At 41.6% G+C, this 18,430-nt stretch overlaps 1 protein-coding gene across 4 annotated transcripts in view; it reads left to right on the forward strand.

The window, feature by feature from the left end:
* Positions 1–18,430, forward strand: part of XPO6 (exportin 6) — a 113,460-nt gene that overhangs the window by 9,380 nt on the left and 85,650 nt on the right. The window contains exon 2 of one of the 4 annotated variants that reach the window (XM_043523604.1): positions 398–498. The exons of the other annotated variants lie outside the window; for them this stretch is intronic. The gene's annotated coding sequence lies outside the window, so the exon portion shown is untranslated. The remainder of the gene's footprint in view (positions 1–397; positions 499–18,430) is intronic. 4 annotated transcript variants of the gene reach the window in all.

Here is an 18,430-nt window from a genome sequence, read left to right on the forward strand (position 1 = left end):
TGCATCCATTTTGGTGATTTGTTCTACTAGTTCTTCTGTGTTTCTAAGATTTTTAATTGTGGCTTGAATTTCATTCTTCATGGATTTTAGTTCAGGAGCAACTTCTTTGTGTCACTTTTGTGGAAAGGGCATGTTTGTCTTTTTCCAATTGATTTTGTGTACTGGCTGATTAGAGAGCCAAATCCAAGTATTGGCAACAGGTGACTTCTGCATCTTATCAGAAAAGTTTTTAAATTTTGGAGGATCTGTCTGACACTTTAAGTAGAACTTGTTTTTTTTCTCCCCTTTTATTTATTTTTGCACCTTCTAAAATAAGAGTTTAACAGTCTAACAAAAGAAGAATTTGCTCTTTTGTTGTAGCAACATCAGAAGACAAGTAAATACTTTCTTCTTGTAGATTGAAGATGGCTTGGACAAAATTCAGCAAGGTTCTCTCTCCTTGAGCAGTCAGGCTTTGACAGGAGTGTTGAGAGCAACTTTTCCAGACCTTCAAAGCAGGTTCCTCAAAATACTGTTTTTCCCTTTTTCCTTTTCCATTTCTTTGCTTGGGGGGTGGGGGAGAGGGGGTTTTCAGCAGTTCCTGTTGCTAGGGGAAGGAGAATCGAGTTCTTTGCAGCTGCTGCTGCTCCATGATGTTTTGGGGTGAGGTAGAAATAACACGATCCAGTGGCTGAAAATTGAAGCTTAGACATATTCAGACTGGAAATAAAGCATACACTTTTAATAGTGAAAGTAATTAACCATTGGAACAATTTATCAAGGGTCGTGATGGGTTCTTGGTCACTGATTATTTTTAAATCAAGATTGGTTAGAATTATTTTGGGAAAGTTCTATGGGCCAGTGTTTATGCAGGAGTTCAGACAATGGTCGCTTCTCACCTTGGAATCTGAGTCTGAGATGCTCCATAGCAAGGACTCTCCTACTCTTATGACTGGAAGTCCCCAAGTTTCAAGCTCCCCTCTGTGGGCAGCTGCAGGATCAGGAGAGTGAGGTTGATCTCTGTGCTGGGGGAGAAAAAGGAAACTGCCTTGCAGGAGCTTTTCCCCAAGGCTCTGGCATCTGCTTGTTGCTTCTCAGTGGTGGTGATCAAGTGGTGGACTGGAGTGCATCAACTCAGGCTGATCCATACCTAGTCATATATTGGCCACTTTGTTATACTTCCTGTTCCTCTAGTTCAGGGGTTCTCAAACGGGGGTTGAGGTTATTACGTGGGGGGTCGCAAGCTGTCAACTCCACACATGGTGGGGCTCAGGCTGACAGCCACAGCCCCTCCAGCCCAGCTCCACCCCCAACCCCCTTTGCCACCAGCATTTAGAAGTGTTAAATATTAAAAAAAAAAAAAAAAAAAAATTAATTTATAAGGAGGGTTACACTTAGAGGCTTGCTGTGTTAAAGGGGTTGCCCATACAAAAAGTTTGAGAACCCTGCTCTAGTTGAAATGTGGGAGGTCAGCCCTTCACTTGTACATGCATTATACACATAGTGGGTCCCATCTGCAGCTGAAGGAGGATTCAGGTGAATGAGTCCTTCTGTATTTAAAGGGATATTTCCACGGCATTTTTTCTTTGCTTCATCAGTGGACTAGATACTTATTCTGATTTTGCTGCTCTTGGAACAGATTTTTACAAAAAGAGGAAATAGACGTTTTCCTTGGTAGAGCTCCTCCCATAAGGTGAGGTGGTAGCCATCTTGGGGCTTAATATTAGCCACCAACTCCCTGTATATCATCTCAAGACTCTTACTTGGGGCAGGAGTTAAATTAAACAGCCTTAGCATTCCTTGTTCATCCTTTCTCTGACACTCCTCCTCTGCAAAACCATGGTACCGTAATAGTATTATTATTTATCTTGAACCAACTTCTGTAGAAATAAATTAAGTGCAGCCAACATGTCTGTACAAGTGCAGCTGTACAAGTCATAGAACTCTCAATTCCTGCCCAGAGGATCTTACAATCTAAACATTCCAGTCTGTAGTTCTGTGCCAGTAGTGCTCTGTGTGTGGCAGCGTGACAAGAGCTTCTGCCCAAGGTGGTAGATTTGACTCTTAACAGGACTGGATGCCAGAGAACTACCTGGAGAATGTGAAACTGGGATTCCCAGATGCAATTAAAGCTCCAGCATTCATTGCCTTTTGCAAGCTGAGTTGATCAGATACTGGATTGTGCTTAAATTGGCAGTTCTCTTCAGGGGAATGTGCTGTACTGTCAGTTTCTTCTTCTATTCAATTTCTATTTGTATTAATGGAAAGCTTTATCTAGTAAACAGGTAGATGTGTATTTTTAGGGCTCTGTAGGCTTGGATTACAATCAAATGCAAATTAGAGTCCTTGTTTGCTTGTTACTGTGAGAACTGTTTGTGTTGTGTGTTCAGCCAACTTATTTTTTGTCTGTGTAGCTCTCAGTTCAGATTTGTGTTTGCAAAATTGTAGGCTCTAAAGTGTTCAGACTTGTGCTCTTGAAAACGCACTAAAGCAGATTGTACAGTTTGGTACAGGTAGGCAAATGTGATACTGTTAACTCTTCTGCCACCCTCAGACTCTGAACAAAAGAGAGATGCACCTACTACGGTAGAATAGCTCATTAGAGAGGAGAATCTTTAAAAGCAGTTTAAAATGTGATGTCTTTGTGCTGATGAGGAGGTGGAGCAGTGTTCTGTTTTGAATGTTCAGTCAAAAGCTTTACACACACAAAAATGCTCAGCTGCTGATGACTTTAAATACAAAGCTGGGGGAGTTTGTTGCGATTCCTCACCTAATTCACATTGTGTACTGTCACTCTGCATTGTTCCTATAATCTTCTGTGCCAATCGTGGTGGTTCGTCGGAAAAACAAAGATTCCAGACTTTACATTAAAAATCCTTTTTCAATGGCCAAAATATTGGTGATCTTCGGATACATGATGATCTTTGGATACTCTGAACCATTCTTCCCCTTTCTGTTGAATATGGTTTCCTGCCTCTGAGAACTTTCACTTATTTATTCACTCAAAATTCCAATGGACTTGATAAGCTAGAAGTGGAAACTGGTTGTACACATTTGTTTGGCCTGTTGTGTGATCTTGTTTGTGCATTTTAGATGTGCTTATCTAGGTAAAGGGGAAATGATCTCAAGCTGTGGTGACTGACTTCTATCACAGATTGACTTCCTATATTAACCTTTCATTTTTTTTATAGCACTCAGAAGTGTGCTCTGATGCTTTACAGGACAAATAGACAAGGTTCCTGTCTCCAGGATCTTTCCATTCTTATTTTAGGTCTGACACAATGATTTGGGGTAACAAGTAGTAGGGAGGATGTGCAATGAAGGGCAGGACTGCCAAGTTGTTTGGTTTAGGCATATGAACTTCCAGATTTAATTAACAGGATTTTAATTGTTGAGTCACTATTCACAGGTACTGAGGAAAAAGCAAGTCATCTGTGTAGTATCTCACCATCCATAAACTCGCAACTGTGTTAACCACACTGGGCAGGTATTTGGCTTTGTTCAGTGTCTGCTGAGCTCTAAAGAGCATACATCTATTTTACTTTTTCTTGGGTTAACTAATTTGATCCATGCCGTTCATCTGTGATAGCTAGAAAGAAGCAGTTCCACTTGTTGCAAAGAGCTGCTTATCCCGTTTACACACTGAAGAAATGTGTAGTGGTTGGAGCTGGACTGTGGGTTCTCGTATTAACTCTGATATTTACTTTAACCTTGAGCAGGTCATGCAATCTCTGTGCCTCAGCTTATCTATAAAATGGTATAGTACCGGGGTCTTCAATCTCTCATAGTGTAGAATACATCTTAATAGTGTTTGTCTTGGACACTTCCCCTCTGATTTAGGATCACACAACATCCTTGTGGCAGCTATAGCAATTGCTCACATGGGAAAGTAATGTATTTTATAATCATCTCTTAATGCAGCTGGAATCAAGGAGGAAAGTCAGTATCCTGTAACCAGCCAGCATCCCACAGACCACCAAGGGCCTACAGCAGGGGTCGGCAACCTTTCAGAAGTGGTGTGCCGAGTCTTCATTTATTCACTCTAATTTAAGGTTTCACATGCCAGTAATGCATTTTAATGTTTTCGGAAGGTATCTTTCTATAAGTCTTTAATATATAACTAAACTATTGTTGTATGTAAAGTAAATGTTTAAGAAGCTTCATTTAAAATTAAATTAAAATGCAAAGCTCCCTGGACTAGTGGCCAGGACCCAGGCAGTGTGAGTGCCACTGAAAATCAGCTTGCTTGTCGCCTTTGGCACGGGTGCCATAGGTTGCCTACCCCTGGCCTACAGATCACAATCTGAGAATGGCTGATGTAAAATTCATTTCACGGGGGGGTGGCGTATGCTTAATGTTTGTAAAGGTGCCATATAAAAACTTATTTTGCAAATCCATATGCCACTTAGTGTCATTATTCCAGCTCTTCTAGCTTCATTTGGCAGGTTTCTCAAAGAAAATGTGGACCCTGAATATAACACTTTAGTTGGGGTCTATGAGCGAACACATGTGTTCTTAAAGAGCAATGCAAGGTTTACTGTGCCAGCGCTGTTCAGATGGAGGAGAAGGAGGAGCAGGCACCTCCCAAAAAGCAGCTGGATTGTATTTACCATTGGCCCTAATGCAATCATCAGTTAAGATAGAATTTGACCCTGAACATTTGAGCCTTTTTTTTTTTTTTTTTTTTTTCAAAACATGGCTTTAGGTTTAATTAACTGTGTTTCCAACTATGTCTGTACAGGAAGGTTTGAAAAACATGACACACCCCCCCACACCTCCCCTCCCCCCCCGCCCAAGATCAGGGGTAGTTAACAGGTGGACTGCAGGCCAAATACAGACAGCCAGATGCTTTTGAACGGACTGTGAAATCTTATTTATTTATTTATTACCATTATTATTATTGCCATGTGAAAAATGTTTCTCTGGAGTCTGAACCTTGAGTATACCTTGGCCAAGAAATTTGGGCCTTGACAAAAAATAATTGATTACCCTAGATATTCTAAAAGCTGGTCGTGCCGGCTTGAGCACTTATGCGTATCAGAAGATGGTATTTTTTACTTAATAGTGACAAATTTCTTGCATGTGAGAGAGAGATTTCCATAGCACAGTCCACTCCAGAAGTGGCCAGTCCGTGGCCACTTTTATTCCTTAGGTGACTGCTAAGAAAATGTGTTTATTTTTTTTAACAGAAAATGAGCTGTGCCCTGGGACTTTTAAATGGAAGTGTTGTTAAATTCCTGGAGCAATTCTAATGTGACAGAGCATTCCAAATAGCTGCTGTGTGGCTGCTCAGCAGCTCACATGCTGGCCATCTTGCTGTGTCGCAGGTTGGGAGGGAGAAGAGAGTAGCTCTGGTTGCTCCTTCCTCACCTGATGTGTTTAACTTTTGTTGTTGTGAGATACAGGAATAGTTCTTCATAATTTTCTGCAGTGGGTTTTGTCTTAAATAGTGGTGTGGAGATAAGTCAGTTTTGCAGATGGGGTGCCATGCTGATGAATTGCTGAAGCTCTGGCTGTTAACATGAATGGAGCAGATCACCAGATTGTGTTTGCAGTCTGCTCATCTATTCAGATATACTGTGCGTGTTAGCTGTTTCTGAACATAAAATGAAGCTTCCTCTAGTTTCGATTCGTTAAACCACAAAAAAGTGCTTGAAGTACAAAAAGGAAATTCAGAATGAAGCCTGAAGAACTCCTTTAATTTGCCAATAGTACATCAGTAATTTAGTACATATAATATAGGGATTATTCTGCTGGTGTATGCACTGTTTCAGACTTGTAACAGGAGACTTGCATTTGAGCCTTGCAGATATTTCTCCCACTGTTAAGGAGACCCTTTCAGCATAGTGTCAGCGCCTAGTATTGCATTGTAGACCCATACTGTCTAATCGTATTAGTCATTCCGAAAATGACTAAAAGGTAACGTCTAAGTGCCAATTTTAATACTGGTTGTTCCCCTTACAATTCTGCCTCCATGTAGTGCATTTTGACCTTTCTAGAGATGGGGAATTTGGTGCGTAAGAATTTAGCATGCTTGTTACGCTTCGTGATCCTACCTTTCATCAATAAATGGTGCAAATTCAGGGGCTATGCTTTAGTTGTGTCACAAATTACTGTTTAAAACTGCCATTATCAATACACTTCATAATTTGCTCAACTGCATCTAGGGAACTAAAAGTCTGTAAGGGTTTGGCTGGGTTATTAACAAACCTTAACACTAAAGGTCACCTGAGGAAAGTTTAATTAAAAGATGAGCTTAAAGTGACCCTTCTAATTTTTTCTGATTCTAATAGCTTCTTTGGAGTTGTTCATATCCTTGTATTGCCTTCAAGTTCTCAAGGGATCACCTGAAGATTTCCCACCAGTTCTTAATATAAATTGGTTGAGGTGAATAATTTTCATGGTATTTTAATACATTCGATATTTACCTTCAATTGAGTATTCTTAAAAGTGAGCTGCAAAGTGGGTGGTCGGTTGTTGTTGTCTTTTAAATAGCTGTAACATTCAATAAGGAGAAATAATATGGCTGTTAAAATGTATGAGAAATCAGAGCTGTGGCCGTCCTGGTTTCTCCACTAGTGGGTGATGTCTCAAACATCAAAAATGCTATTTTAATAAATAAAATTGATAAATGTTTAAGTTGCATTCATTACATAGTACCCAAAGGCCCAGGTCAACATCAGGGCCCCATTGTGGCTGGTGCTGTCCAAACCCCACAGAAGGCACTCTCTGTGTTGAAGAACTTAGTCTAGTTTGTGTGACCTTTGGAAAGAAAACTGAAAAGGTGGAGAGGGTGATGGGTAAGAAAATGCTTTTACATAGGCTTGGAATAGTTCCATGGTTCTGAATCACTGTTTTAAAAAATCAGGAGTCCCCAGTGGCTTTCTGTGTGGCCATTATCAATTTACTTCCTATGGGCAGTACAGAAATAGATGTTGGGGAGGAATTTGGAGGAGACGGTAGTGCTTCACAAGCTGTTTCACTTGAGTGTTTCATATATAAGGGGGTGTGTGGAAGAATGCGCAAAGGAGAGAAATGTGGCAGCCAGTGGTTCAGGCTGGCACAATTGTATAAAGTAGAGTGCATGCGTCCACACTAAACACATTAATTCGGCGGTGTGCGTCCACAGTACTGTGGCGTGCGTCGAGATTCCGAGCGGTGCACTGTGGGTAGCTATCCCACAGTTCCCGCAGTCCCCGCTGTCCTTTGGAATTCTGGGCTGAGCTCCCATGTCTGATGGGGCCAAACGTTTGTCGCGGGTGGTTATGGGTAAATGTCATCAGTCAACCTTCCCTCCCTCCGTGAAAGCAATGGCAGACAATCATTTCATGCCCTTTTCCCTGGATTGCCCGAGCAGACGCCATAGCACAGCAAGCATGGAGCCCGTTCAGCTCATGGCAGCAGTTATGACCATTGTAAACACCTCGCACGTGATTGTGAAGTTTATGCACAACAATCACCTGAAAAACCAGGTGAGGAGGTGACAGCAGCGCGGTGATGAGGACATGAACGCAGATTTCTCTAAAATCACGGTCCCCAGCAGTTTGGAGATCATGGTGTTAATGGGGCAGGCTCATGCTCTGGAACGCCGATTCTGGACCCAGGAAACAAGCAGAGTGTGGTGGGACCGCATAGTGTTGCAGGTTTGGGATGATTCCCAGTGGCTGCGAAACTTTCTCATGCGTATGGGCACTTTCATGGAACTTCGTGACTTGCTTTCCCCTGCCCTGAAGCGCAAGAATACCAAGATGAGAGCAGCCCTCACAGTTCACAAGTAAATGGCAATAGTCCTGTGGAAGCTTGCAATGCCAGACAGCTACTGGTCAGTCGGTAATCAGTTTGGAGTGGGCAAATCTACTGTGAGGGTTGCTGTGATGCAAGTAGCCAATGCAATCATTGAGCTGCCTCTATCAAAGGTAGTGACTCTGGGAAATGTGCAGGTCATACAAGATGGCTTTGCTCCAATGGGATTCCCTGACTGTGGAACCACCAGGGCAGCCAGTACATAAACCGCAAAGGGTACTCTTCAATGGTGCTGCAAGCACTGATGGATCACAAGGGACGTTACACCAACATCAACGTGGGATGGCCGGGAAAGGTTCATGACGCTAGTGTCTTCAGGAACTCTGGTCTGTTTAAATGGCTGCAGGAAGGGATTTGCTTCCCAGACCAGAAAATAACCATTGGGATGTTGAAATGCCTATAGTTATCCTCGGGGACCCAGCCTACCCCTTAATGCCCTGGCTCATGAAGCCGTACACAGGCACTCTGGACAGTAGTAAGGAGCTGTTCAACTATAGGCTGAGCAAGTGCAGAATGGTGGTAGAGTGTGCATTTGGACGTTTAAAGGATTCGTGGCGCAGTTTACTGACTCGCTCAGACCTCAGCGAAACCAATATTCCCATTGTTATTGCTGCTTGCTGTGTGCTCCACAATCTCTGTGAGAGTAAGGGGGAGACGTTTATGGCGGGGTGGGAGGTTGATACAAATGGCCTGGCCGCTGAATACGCGCAGCCAGACACCAGGGCGGTTAGAAGAGCACAGCAGGAAGCCCTGTGCATCAGAGAAGCTTTGAAAACCAGTTTCATGACTGGGCAGGGTACTGTGTGACACTTCTGTTTGTTTCTCCTGATTGAAAACCGACCCCCTTGTTGCCTCTAAATTCCCTGTAAGCCAACCCGCCCTCCCCCCTTCGATCACAGCTTGCTTGCAGAGGAATAAAGTCACTATCATTTAAAAAATATGTATTCTTTATTAATTGATTATAAAAAGAGGGAGATACCCCACTCGGGCTTCCTTGTGAGTTATGGGAGGAGGGTAGGAGGGAAGGAAAAGGCCACTTTAAAATTGTTGAATGACAGCCTTCTGTTGCTTGGGCTGTCCATTGGGGTGGAGTGGTTGGATGCCCGGAGCCTCCCCCCACCCTGCATTCTTGGGCCTCTGGGTGAGGAGGCTATGGAATTTGGGGAGGAGGGCGGTTAAACAGGGGCTGCAGTGGCAGTCTGTGATCCTGCTGCTGTTCATGAACCTCCACCAGATGCCGGAGCATATCCATTTGATCCCGCAATAGCCCCAGCTTTGCATCATGCCTCCTCTGATCTTCCTGCCGCCACCTCTCCTCACGTTCATTGGCCGCTTTCCTGTAGTCTGCTATTGTGTCCCTCCACACATTCTGCTGAGCTCTGTCAATGCCGGACAACTGCATGAGGTCAGAGAACATTTCACTGCGCGTGCGTTTTTTTCGCTGCCTTATCTGAGGTAGCCTTTGGGACGGAGGAGGGAGGCTTGAAACATTTGCAGCTGCTGGAGGAAAAAAAGGGAGTGAAGTATTTAAAAGGTACGTTTTACAGAACAATGGCTATACTCTTTCATGGTGAACAACACTATCCACATTACATAGCACATGTGATTTTTGGTACAAGGTCACATTTTGCATCTTACATTGAGTGCCTGCAGCTTTGATGTTAGATTACACACTCAGTGCTGCAACAGTATTCGGCTTGTAGGCGACCATGGTAAGCCATAGTCTTTCAGTTTCTGCAACCTTCATAACAGCAGCGCCCTCCTCTCCCATACCAAGCAAAGCACATTGAGTGGGCCATTTAGTGCTGCAGTTTTTCTGTTAACGTGCAGCAGCAGAAACAAACTACCCCCCCATTCTCTGGGATGATCGCTTTACCCCTCACCCCACCGTGTGGCTGATATCAGGGAACATTCCTGCTAGCCAAACGCGAACAGCTCAGCACCAATGCCCCCACCACGTGGCTAACTGCGGGGAGGATTTCTTTTCAGCCATAGGCAAACAGCCCAGTAGGAACAGCCACCGCCTCTGAATGCCCCCTTAATTAAATTCCCCTATTGCAACCAGGTTACCATGAATGATATCACTCTCCTCAGGATAACAGAGAGATAAAGAACAGATGTTGCTTGAATGCCAGCAAACACCAGGACTGTACGCTGCCAAGCTTTGTCATACAGTGATACCAGATTATTTGCTTCTAGCATGGTGTGGTAAAGAGTCCTACCATGGAGGACGGAATAAGGCTGCTCTCCCCAGAAACCTTCTACAAAGGCTTTTAGAGTACCTCCAGGAGAGCTTCGTGGAGATGTCCCTGAAGGATTTCTGCTCCATCCCCAGACATGTTAACAGACTTTTCCAGTAGCTGTACTGGCCACGAATGCATCCCAAGTCCTCATGGCTACTTAATCATTAAAAAATGCTTGCTTTTATAACCTGTATTATATTTAAAAAGGTCCACTCACCAGAGGTCCCTTCTCCAGCTTGGTTGGGTTGGGAAGGTATTTCAGTGAGGGTGATAAAAAGATCCTGGCTGTCGGGGAAAACGGTGTGCTTTCCTCAAGCTCATTGTCATCCTCCTCATCTTCCCCATCCACAAAATCCTCAGCCATGGTGGAGAGTCCACAGAGTCCATCGGAGTCCACGGACGGGGTGGGGTAGCGGCGGTTGCCCCCGCTAGAATTGCATGCAGCTCAGCGTAGAAGCGGCATGTATGGGGCTCTGTCCCAGAGCATCTGTTTGATTCTTTGGTTTTCTGGGACGCTTGTCTGAGCTCCTCTAAGTTTCACGTGGCACTGTGTTGCGTCCCTGCTGTAGCCTCTGTCCCTCATGGCCTTGGAGAATGTTTTGGCATTTCATCTTTTGGAACGTAGTTCTGATAGCACGGATTTCTCTCCCCATACGGTGATCAGGTTCGGTCCATGCTGGAGCTCTTTTTTAATTATGGGACTGCATGGTCGCCTGTGCTGATGAGCTTGCCTGGCCACACAGGAAATGAGATTCAGAAGTTCCCGGGGCTTTTTCTGTACACCTGGCCAGTGCATCAGATTCGGAGTGCTGTCCAGAGCAGTCACAATGGTGCACTGTGGGATAGCTCCCGGAGGCCAATACCTTCGAATTGCGTCCACACTAACCCTAATTCGAAACGGCGATGTCAATTTCAGCGCTAATCCACTCGTTGGGGAGGAGTACAGAAATCAGTTTTAAGAGCCATTTATGTCGACAAAAATGGCTTCGTTGCGTGGATGGGTGCAGGGTTAATTCGATTTAATGCTGCTAAATCTGACATAAACTCGTAGTGTAGACCAGGTCCAAGGGGGGGCAGGAGGGAGGTGACATAAGAATGATGTCCAAGATCCTAGTGGTTGCATTTTTAATACACTGGGTTTAGTCCTCTGACTAGTAGGTGGCTAAAATTTCTCAAAGCTTGTTAATTTACAGTATATGGTGAGGCCATTTACCCAACACTCACTGGCCCAAGGAGTAAGTCTAGTGGCCTCTGAAAAATATCTCTGCTGTCATAACCTCTCAACACATGATGGTATTAAACAAGGCTGGAAGACTTGGAATGGGTGTTTGGATTCAAAATGTGACTAGAGTAGGGGTAGAGGCAGATTACTTAACAAGAGAGATTTTGTCCTTCAGCTTCATTTTGAGAGGGAAGATACCATCAGTATTGTGCCACAAAACACTGGATGAACTGTAACATTCAAGGTGTGTGATTTGCAGGGTATAAAACCATTCTCAAATGTCAGAGGAAACTGCCCCAGCTCTGTCTGACACACAGCTGAAGTTGTATTTGTGGATGCAGTTAACATTTTGTAAGAACACTTAGCTTTTAGTAGGTTTATCTGTTTTTTTTTTTTTTTTCTTACCGGGATATGCGTGTCTTCAAATTCATACCTAAGGAAAGCAACAAGAGACACCAGCTTCCTCTTAAAAATGTTTGGCATCAGCTTGCAGGCACCGTATTTAGAGCATAGTTCTTGTCCTGATCAATATTCTATCCTGAGCTGTTAATAGCAAACATTAAAAGGTTAACAGCTTGTGTTGGTATGGGAAAACATTAGAGACAAGCTTTTAAAAATATTCACTTCCTTTTAAAAAGCATTAAATCTTGAGAGCAAAACCTGAATAATTCAATCATCTCTATAGGAACAATGTTTTTTGGGGTGGAGGAACTGAAAGCCTAATATCTAGGTTTAGTTTCGAATTTGTGAAAATTTAGTTAAGCTTTTTACAATGTGAAATGAAGGAAGAAGGTGATACTGGGGAAACAAAACCCAAAAACCTTTAGAATGGAAAAGCCTCCCAGGGGAACACTTTAAATTGTTTATAAAGTAATAAGTAGTTTCTAATTTTTTCTCAACCACCGTAGTTTCTTTACTTGGGGAAATAAAAGGGTACTCTCTATCTTGATTGCATCTGAAACAAACTCATATTTAAGATAAATCTGATTCTTTCAAATTCTAAAGCTTTAGACCTTTTTAAGTGGATTCATGCAATGTTGTTGTAGCCATGTTCATCCCAGGATTTTAGAGACACAAGGTGGGTGAGGTAATATCTTATATCAGAATAACTTGTGTTACTGAGAGAGACAAGCTTTTGAGCCTACACCAGGGGTCGGCTACCTTCTGCACATGGCCCATCAGAGTAAGCTGCGAGACATTTTGTTTACGTTGACCATCTGCAGGCATGGCCCCTCCGCAGCCCCCTGTGGCCATGGTTCACCTTTCCCAGGCCATGTGCTGAGGGTTGCCGACCCCTGGCCTACACAAAGCTCAGCTTCAGGTCTGGGAAACTTACTTAGAGTGTCTCTGACTAATAGCATCTGGTCCAATGAAAGCTATCATGTCACTCACCTTGTCTGCTTAATTGAATATAGACAGTTTTTGGTGCTCCACTGGATGGTGGTGTAATTCAAATATGAAGGCTCAAATGTTTGCCTGAATTTCGCATCTTGGCATACTTTACTGAAAATGCTGTAAACAGTTTGATTCATAATTAGTTGTCAGTCCCACACTGTCTTTAGCTTTAACCTATAATAATTCATATTATGATTAAAACAATACACTATATATTGCAGTAAAATACCGAATGTGGCTTTTAAATATTAAAAATGTCAGTGACATTATAAGCTACAATAAATCAGGGTTTAGAAAATCTAAGCTGTCAATTTTTGGCAAATCTTAATCCTGTTGACCTAGAAAATAACTAGAGGTTGGATATCCATTTAATTGCTGTCAAGCCTTAAAATAAAATGAAAGAATGATAGCGCTGAAATTAGCCTACATACCTAGTTTACTTGAATGCCTGGAAACTTTTGCGGATGGATGGTCAGTGTTCTAGACTCCACAACTACTTGGTGCCAAACTATAACTTTTATTTCTTTGAAGTAAAGGAGGGAATTATGCTTTTCTATAACTATGAATCAGTTGTTTTCTAGTCATATAGGTTGAAGACTTTGGATTAGCAGATAGCTAGTCTGAGTAAATATCTACACACCTCTAAAAAATCCTTATAAAACTATCTATGGTAAACTTCATAAGATAATGAAAAGGGAAGGGAGTAGGAATTAAAGAAATGATTCACATTCTTATCACATTTCAATATGAGAGGTGTTCTAAATAGGGCTGTCAAATGATTAAAAAAATTAATCGCGCTGTTAAACAATAGAATACCATTTATTTAAATATTTTTGGATGTTTTCTACATTTTCAAATATATTGAATTCTGTTACAACAAAATACAAACTATACTTTAGATTTATTTTTGAGTACAAATATTTGCACTGTAAACAAAATAAATTGTATTTTTCAATTCCACCATTACAAGTAGTGTAGTGCAATCTCTCATCATGAAAGCTGAATTTACAAATGTAGGAATTATGTGCAAAAATAAACCCCTGCATTCAAAAAATAAAACAATGTAAAAACTTTAGAGCCTACAAGTCCACTCAGTCCTATTTCTTTTTCAGCCAGTTGCTCAGACAAACAAGTTTGTTTACATTTGCAGGTGATGCTGCTGCTCGCTTCTTTTTTACAATATCACCTGAAAGGGAGAACAGGCATTCTTATGGCACTGTCATACCCAGCGTCGCAAGATATTTACTTGCCAGATGGGCTAAAGATTCATATGTCCCTTCATGCTTCAGCCACCATTCCAGAGGACATGCGTCCATGCTGATGATGGGTTCTGCTTGATAACTATCCAAAACAGTGTGAACCAGTGCATGTTCATTTTCATCATCTGAGTCAGATGCCACCAGCAGCAGATTCATTTTCTTTTTTAGTGGTTCAAGTTCTGTAGTTTCTGCATCGGAGTGTTGCTCTTTTAAGACATCTGAAAGCATGCTCCACACCTTGTCCCTCTCAGATTTTGGAAGGTACCTCAGGTTCTTAAACCTTAAGTAGAGTGCTGTAGCTATCTTTAGAAATCTCACGTTGGTACCTTCTTTGCATTTTGTCAAATCTGCAGTGAAAGTGTTCTTAAAAATGAACAACATGTGCTGGGTCATCATCTGAGACAGCTATAACATGAAATATATGACAGAATGTGCGAAAAGCAAGAGCCGGAGACACAATTCTCCCCCAAGGAGTTCAGTCACAAATTTAATTCACGCATTACTTTTTAAATGAGCATCATCAGCGTGGAAGCATGTTCTCTGGAATGGTGGCCGAAGCATGAAGGGGCATATGAATATTTAGCATATCTGGCACATAAATACCTTGCAATGCCAGATACAAAAGTGCCATGTGAACGTCTGTTCTCACTTTCAGGTGATGAAATAAGAAGCGGGCAGCATTATCTCCCATAAATGTAAACAAACTTGTTTGTCTTAGCGGTTGGCTGGACAAGAAGTAGGACTGAGTGGACTTGTAGGTGCTAAAGTTTTATGTTTGTTTTTGTTTTTGAGAGCAGTTATGTAACACACGAATTCTACATTTGTAAATTGCACTTTCATGATAAAGAGATTGCACTCCTGTACTTGTATGAGGTGAATTGAAAAATACTACTTTTATCATTTTTAAAGTGCACATATTTGTAATAAAAATAAAGTGAGCACTGTACACTTTGTATTCTGTGTAATTGAAGTCAATATATTTGAAAATGTAGAAAAACATCTAAAGATATTTAATAAATTTCAGTTGGGATTCTATTGATCATTGTGATCAATTGCAATTAATTTTTTTAATCACAATTAAATTTTTTTAGTTAATCGCATGAGTTAACTGCGATTAATCGACAGCCCCAGTTCTAAACACTCTCCTAACTTGCATTGCTCAACACTATTATAGTCTGATTACTACTACCCCACAAAGTAGTCAAGGTGGACCAGCTGTGACAAACCTCTCCATAAGACGTGGATCCTACTGGATTCAAACGTTCTCTGGGATCAGTGTGTGGATGTCATGGTGAGATACAGCAATCTGTTTGACTACCAGTGTCCTTGTTCCTAAACACCTGTTCCTCGATTGTCCTTTCAGGGCACCATTGTTAACTGGTCAGCTACAATTTATGAAGCAGGGGGATAGGGGGATGAAACATCTTTTGCAAAAAGTTTGGTGTGCTGAATCTGCCTGCCCGCCTTATAAATAATTTGTGTACTCTTATGCTGTGGTGAGGCTGAGGCTGGTCACGCCTCTGTTGTAGTATCTGGGAAGTTCCAACCAATGGAACTATTTTGGGTGTTCTTTTTGCTTTGCAAACAGGATTGATTGGATGTCGAACTTTTTTCCCCCCGGACTGAGATTGCAGGAGGGAACAAGTGTTCTTCCCTAAAAGTTCTAACCAGTTTCTCAATTAGAGATATCTGATACACTGGCGAAGAGTAAGGCTCTTATCCCCTTTGCAGTTAGTGAAAGTGCGTGAGGAATACTGTGGTTCTTTATTGATGGGGATTTTTAATGCCTCCCCCAAGGTAAAGTGAATTGCCAGCTTCTACAGAGAATAACTGGAAATCTTGCCAGTTGCAGCCCAGTCTCAAGTCTTTCTGGGGAAGGTCATCGAGGTGAGAGTTGGAGGCTATCTTCAGGAGCACCTGGTGGTCTCCAGTTGTTTGGGGTTCAAACAACAAGACCAGACAAGGGTACGGCAAGGAAATTAGTTTCAGCAGTCCGTCTCCTCAGGGCAGTGCCCAGATTCCATTACTCAGCCTTCAGAAGGGAGTGTATTCTTTCTTATGTCAAGGTGACCCATGTGTGGAAATCATTGCAGCACACTATGTGGAGCTAACCTTGAAAGCTACCCAGAAACATTAGCAAATGCAGAATACTGCTGCCCACTTAAGTAGATCTGACTGGCAAGGGTGTATTACACTTGTACTGTCTACCTACTGACAGCTCACTTCTGGAGAAATTCAGGGTGCTGGTTTCTGTCTGCAAAGCCCTTAATGGTCTAGGTTCCAGTTAACCTAGGCCATTTCTGCCATGCCACCTTCCTTTGATAGAAACTTTGAGCTTTGTGTATCTTTCAAGCTGGGGAGCATAACAGTCACGCTGGGGGGTCCTTGTTTTTTTCTGTCCCAAATGTATCTTAGTCTGAGTAACTTTAGAGCACACTTTTGAAGTAAATGTTTGTTGGGGCTTTCCATAAAATGCAGTTCTGAGGAGCCTTGTTGTCCAGTGTGTGGCACTCGTAGGAAGGGAAGATTTGAGGGGGATACTGCATTGTTTGTTCCTGGTTTGTCCTGTACTATTTCAAACCTATGAATAGAGTACCCATATCCTATAGCAGCTGTCCACATGATGAATAAATAGATAGCCATGGATGGGATTGCTAAAACTAGCTTTCTCAAAACAAATGTTAACACTAAATTTGTGTTGTATTCTTCAGGTTTTTTATAATGAAGGCATAGATTGAGATTTAAAGAAGGAAAACAAAAAAAGGTGCAGAGAGTTAAGCTCTTGAATATGTGAACTGACTTTCCAAAATTGCAAAGTGCCCAGTATCTCCCATTAGTCATTGGATAAGCTGCCAAGTCCTCAGTACTTTAAAAAAAAAAAAAAAAAAAAATGTAACTAGGAGCCTCACTTCAAGCATCTGTTTTCTTAAATTGTCCATTGTGCATTAACAGTTCTTAAGACGGGAAGAGCTATCAAGAAGCTTGAAAAGTGTAGAATTGATTGTACCAAAACAATGCAAGTCCTGATGCTCCTGGATGAATATTAGCACTTTTGTGGGTGGGTGGCTGCAGTGTAATCTTCTTGTGAGAGACCTTCCTTATTCATTTGGGCAGTGGGATAGGAAGAAAAACACTTCTGCTGTGAAGGAAATTGGCTGCTTCATATTGCTGTGGTCAGAGTTTGACAACTCACAATTCATTCTTCCCTATTTGACATCTGAAGCAGGTATTGAGATGTAAAGTTTGCCCTTCAGTAGCAAGGGATGAATTGCAAGAGTGTACACTAAACTGCTGAATTTGTACATTCAAATCTAATCGGGTAGCATGTAGGGGAGGGAAGAATATAAAACAGTATGCACTCCACTCTACAGAGAGAAAGGAATGTGTGGAAATGTCATTGTGGATATATTATGTAATCAACTTTGATTATTTTCAAAAAAAAGAAAAGGAGTACTTGTGGCACCTTAGAGACTAACCAATTTATTTGAGCATAAGCTTTCGTGAGCTACAGCTCACTTCATCGGATCCATGCCAGTGAAGTGAGCTGTAGCTCACAAAAGCTTATGCTCAAATAAATTAGTCTCTAAGGTGCCACAAGTACTCCTTTTCTTTTTGCAGATACAAAATACTAACATGGCTGCTACTCTGAAACCTTTGATTATTGTGGAATTTTTAAAAAATTGAATCCTCAGACTGAGACTTTATGCCAGGGTGGATTTGATTTAACTTAATGGGGGGAGGGATAGCTCAGTGGTTTGAGCATTGGCCTGCTAAAGCCAGGGTTGTGAGTTCAGTCCTTGAGGGGGCCATTTAGGGATCTGGGGCAAAAATTGGGGATTAGTCCTGCTTTGAGCAGGGGGTTGGACTAGATGACCTCCTGAGGTCCCTTCCAACCCTGATATTCTATGATTCTATGAAATCATGATTTAAATTACTAGTCAGGAAGACTCAATTTAATCATGGATTTCTACATAAAAGTGCATTCTTGTTGGTGGTTATAACCTTAATACATATTCTTCACAACTCAGATAGATGTAGGTTTCATTTTTAGAAGGTACACACTATACATTTTTAAGTGATTTATTTTGAAAACTTTTCAGACTAGTTTTACAGCTATGTCAGAAAATGAATAATTGTTTGGTTATTTCATTTACTGAAGGTAATTGAAGCAGATATTTATGAAGTCATTGGGAGGTGAACTATCTCCAGTTCAACAGGTTAATTAATATTTGGAGGATTTTCTTGCCATGCTGTAGTAGGAGGAGAACATCACCAGACAAACATTTAATTTGTTTTATTTAACTAAAACAACAACGTTGTATATTCTGGATTTTTTTCTTCAACAGCAAACATACAATATTTTAACAAAACAAGCATATGAATTTTTGAATTTAGTTAAACATTCAAGTTTTTTAAAATCAGGTTTGTTTTTGTTAAAATTGTTTTTAACTAAAATAGTTAAATGAAATATTTTAACCCCCCCCCCCCCCCCCCCCCCCGATTATGTCAGCCAGGTCAACTTAAAATAT

Source organism: Chelonia mydas, chromosome 10, assembly GCF_015237465.2.
Source record: "Chelonia mydas isolate rCheMyd1 chromosome 10, rCheMyd1.pri.v2, whole genome shotgun sequence".
Classification (NCBI taxonomy): domain Eukaryota; kingdom Metazoa; phylum Chordata; order Testudines; family Cheloniidae; genus Chelonia; species Chelonia mydas.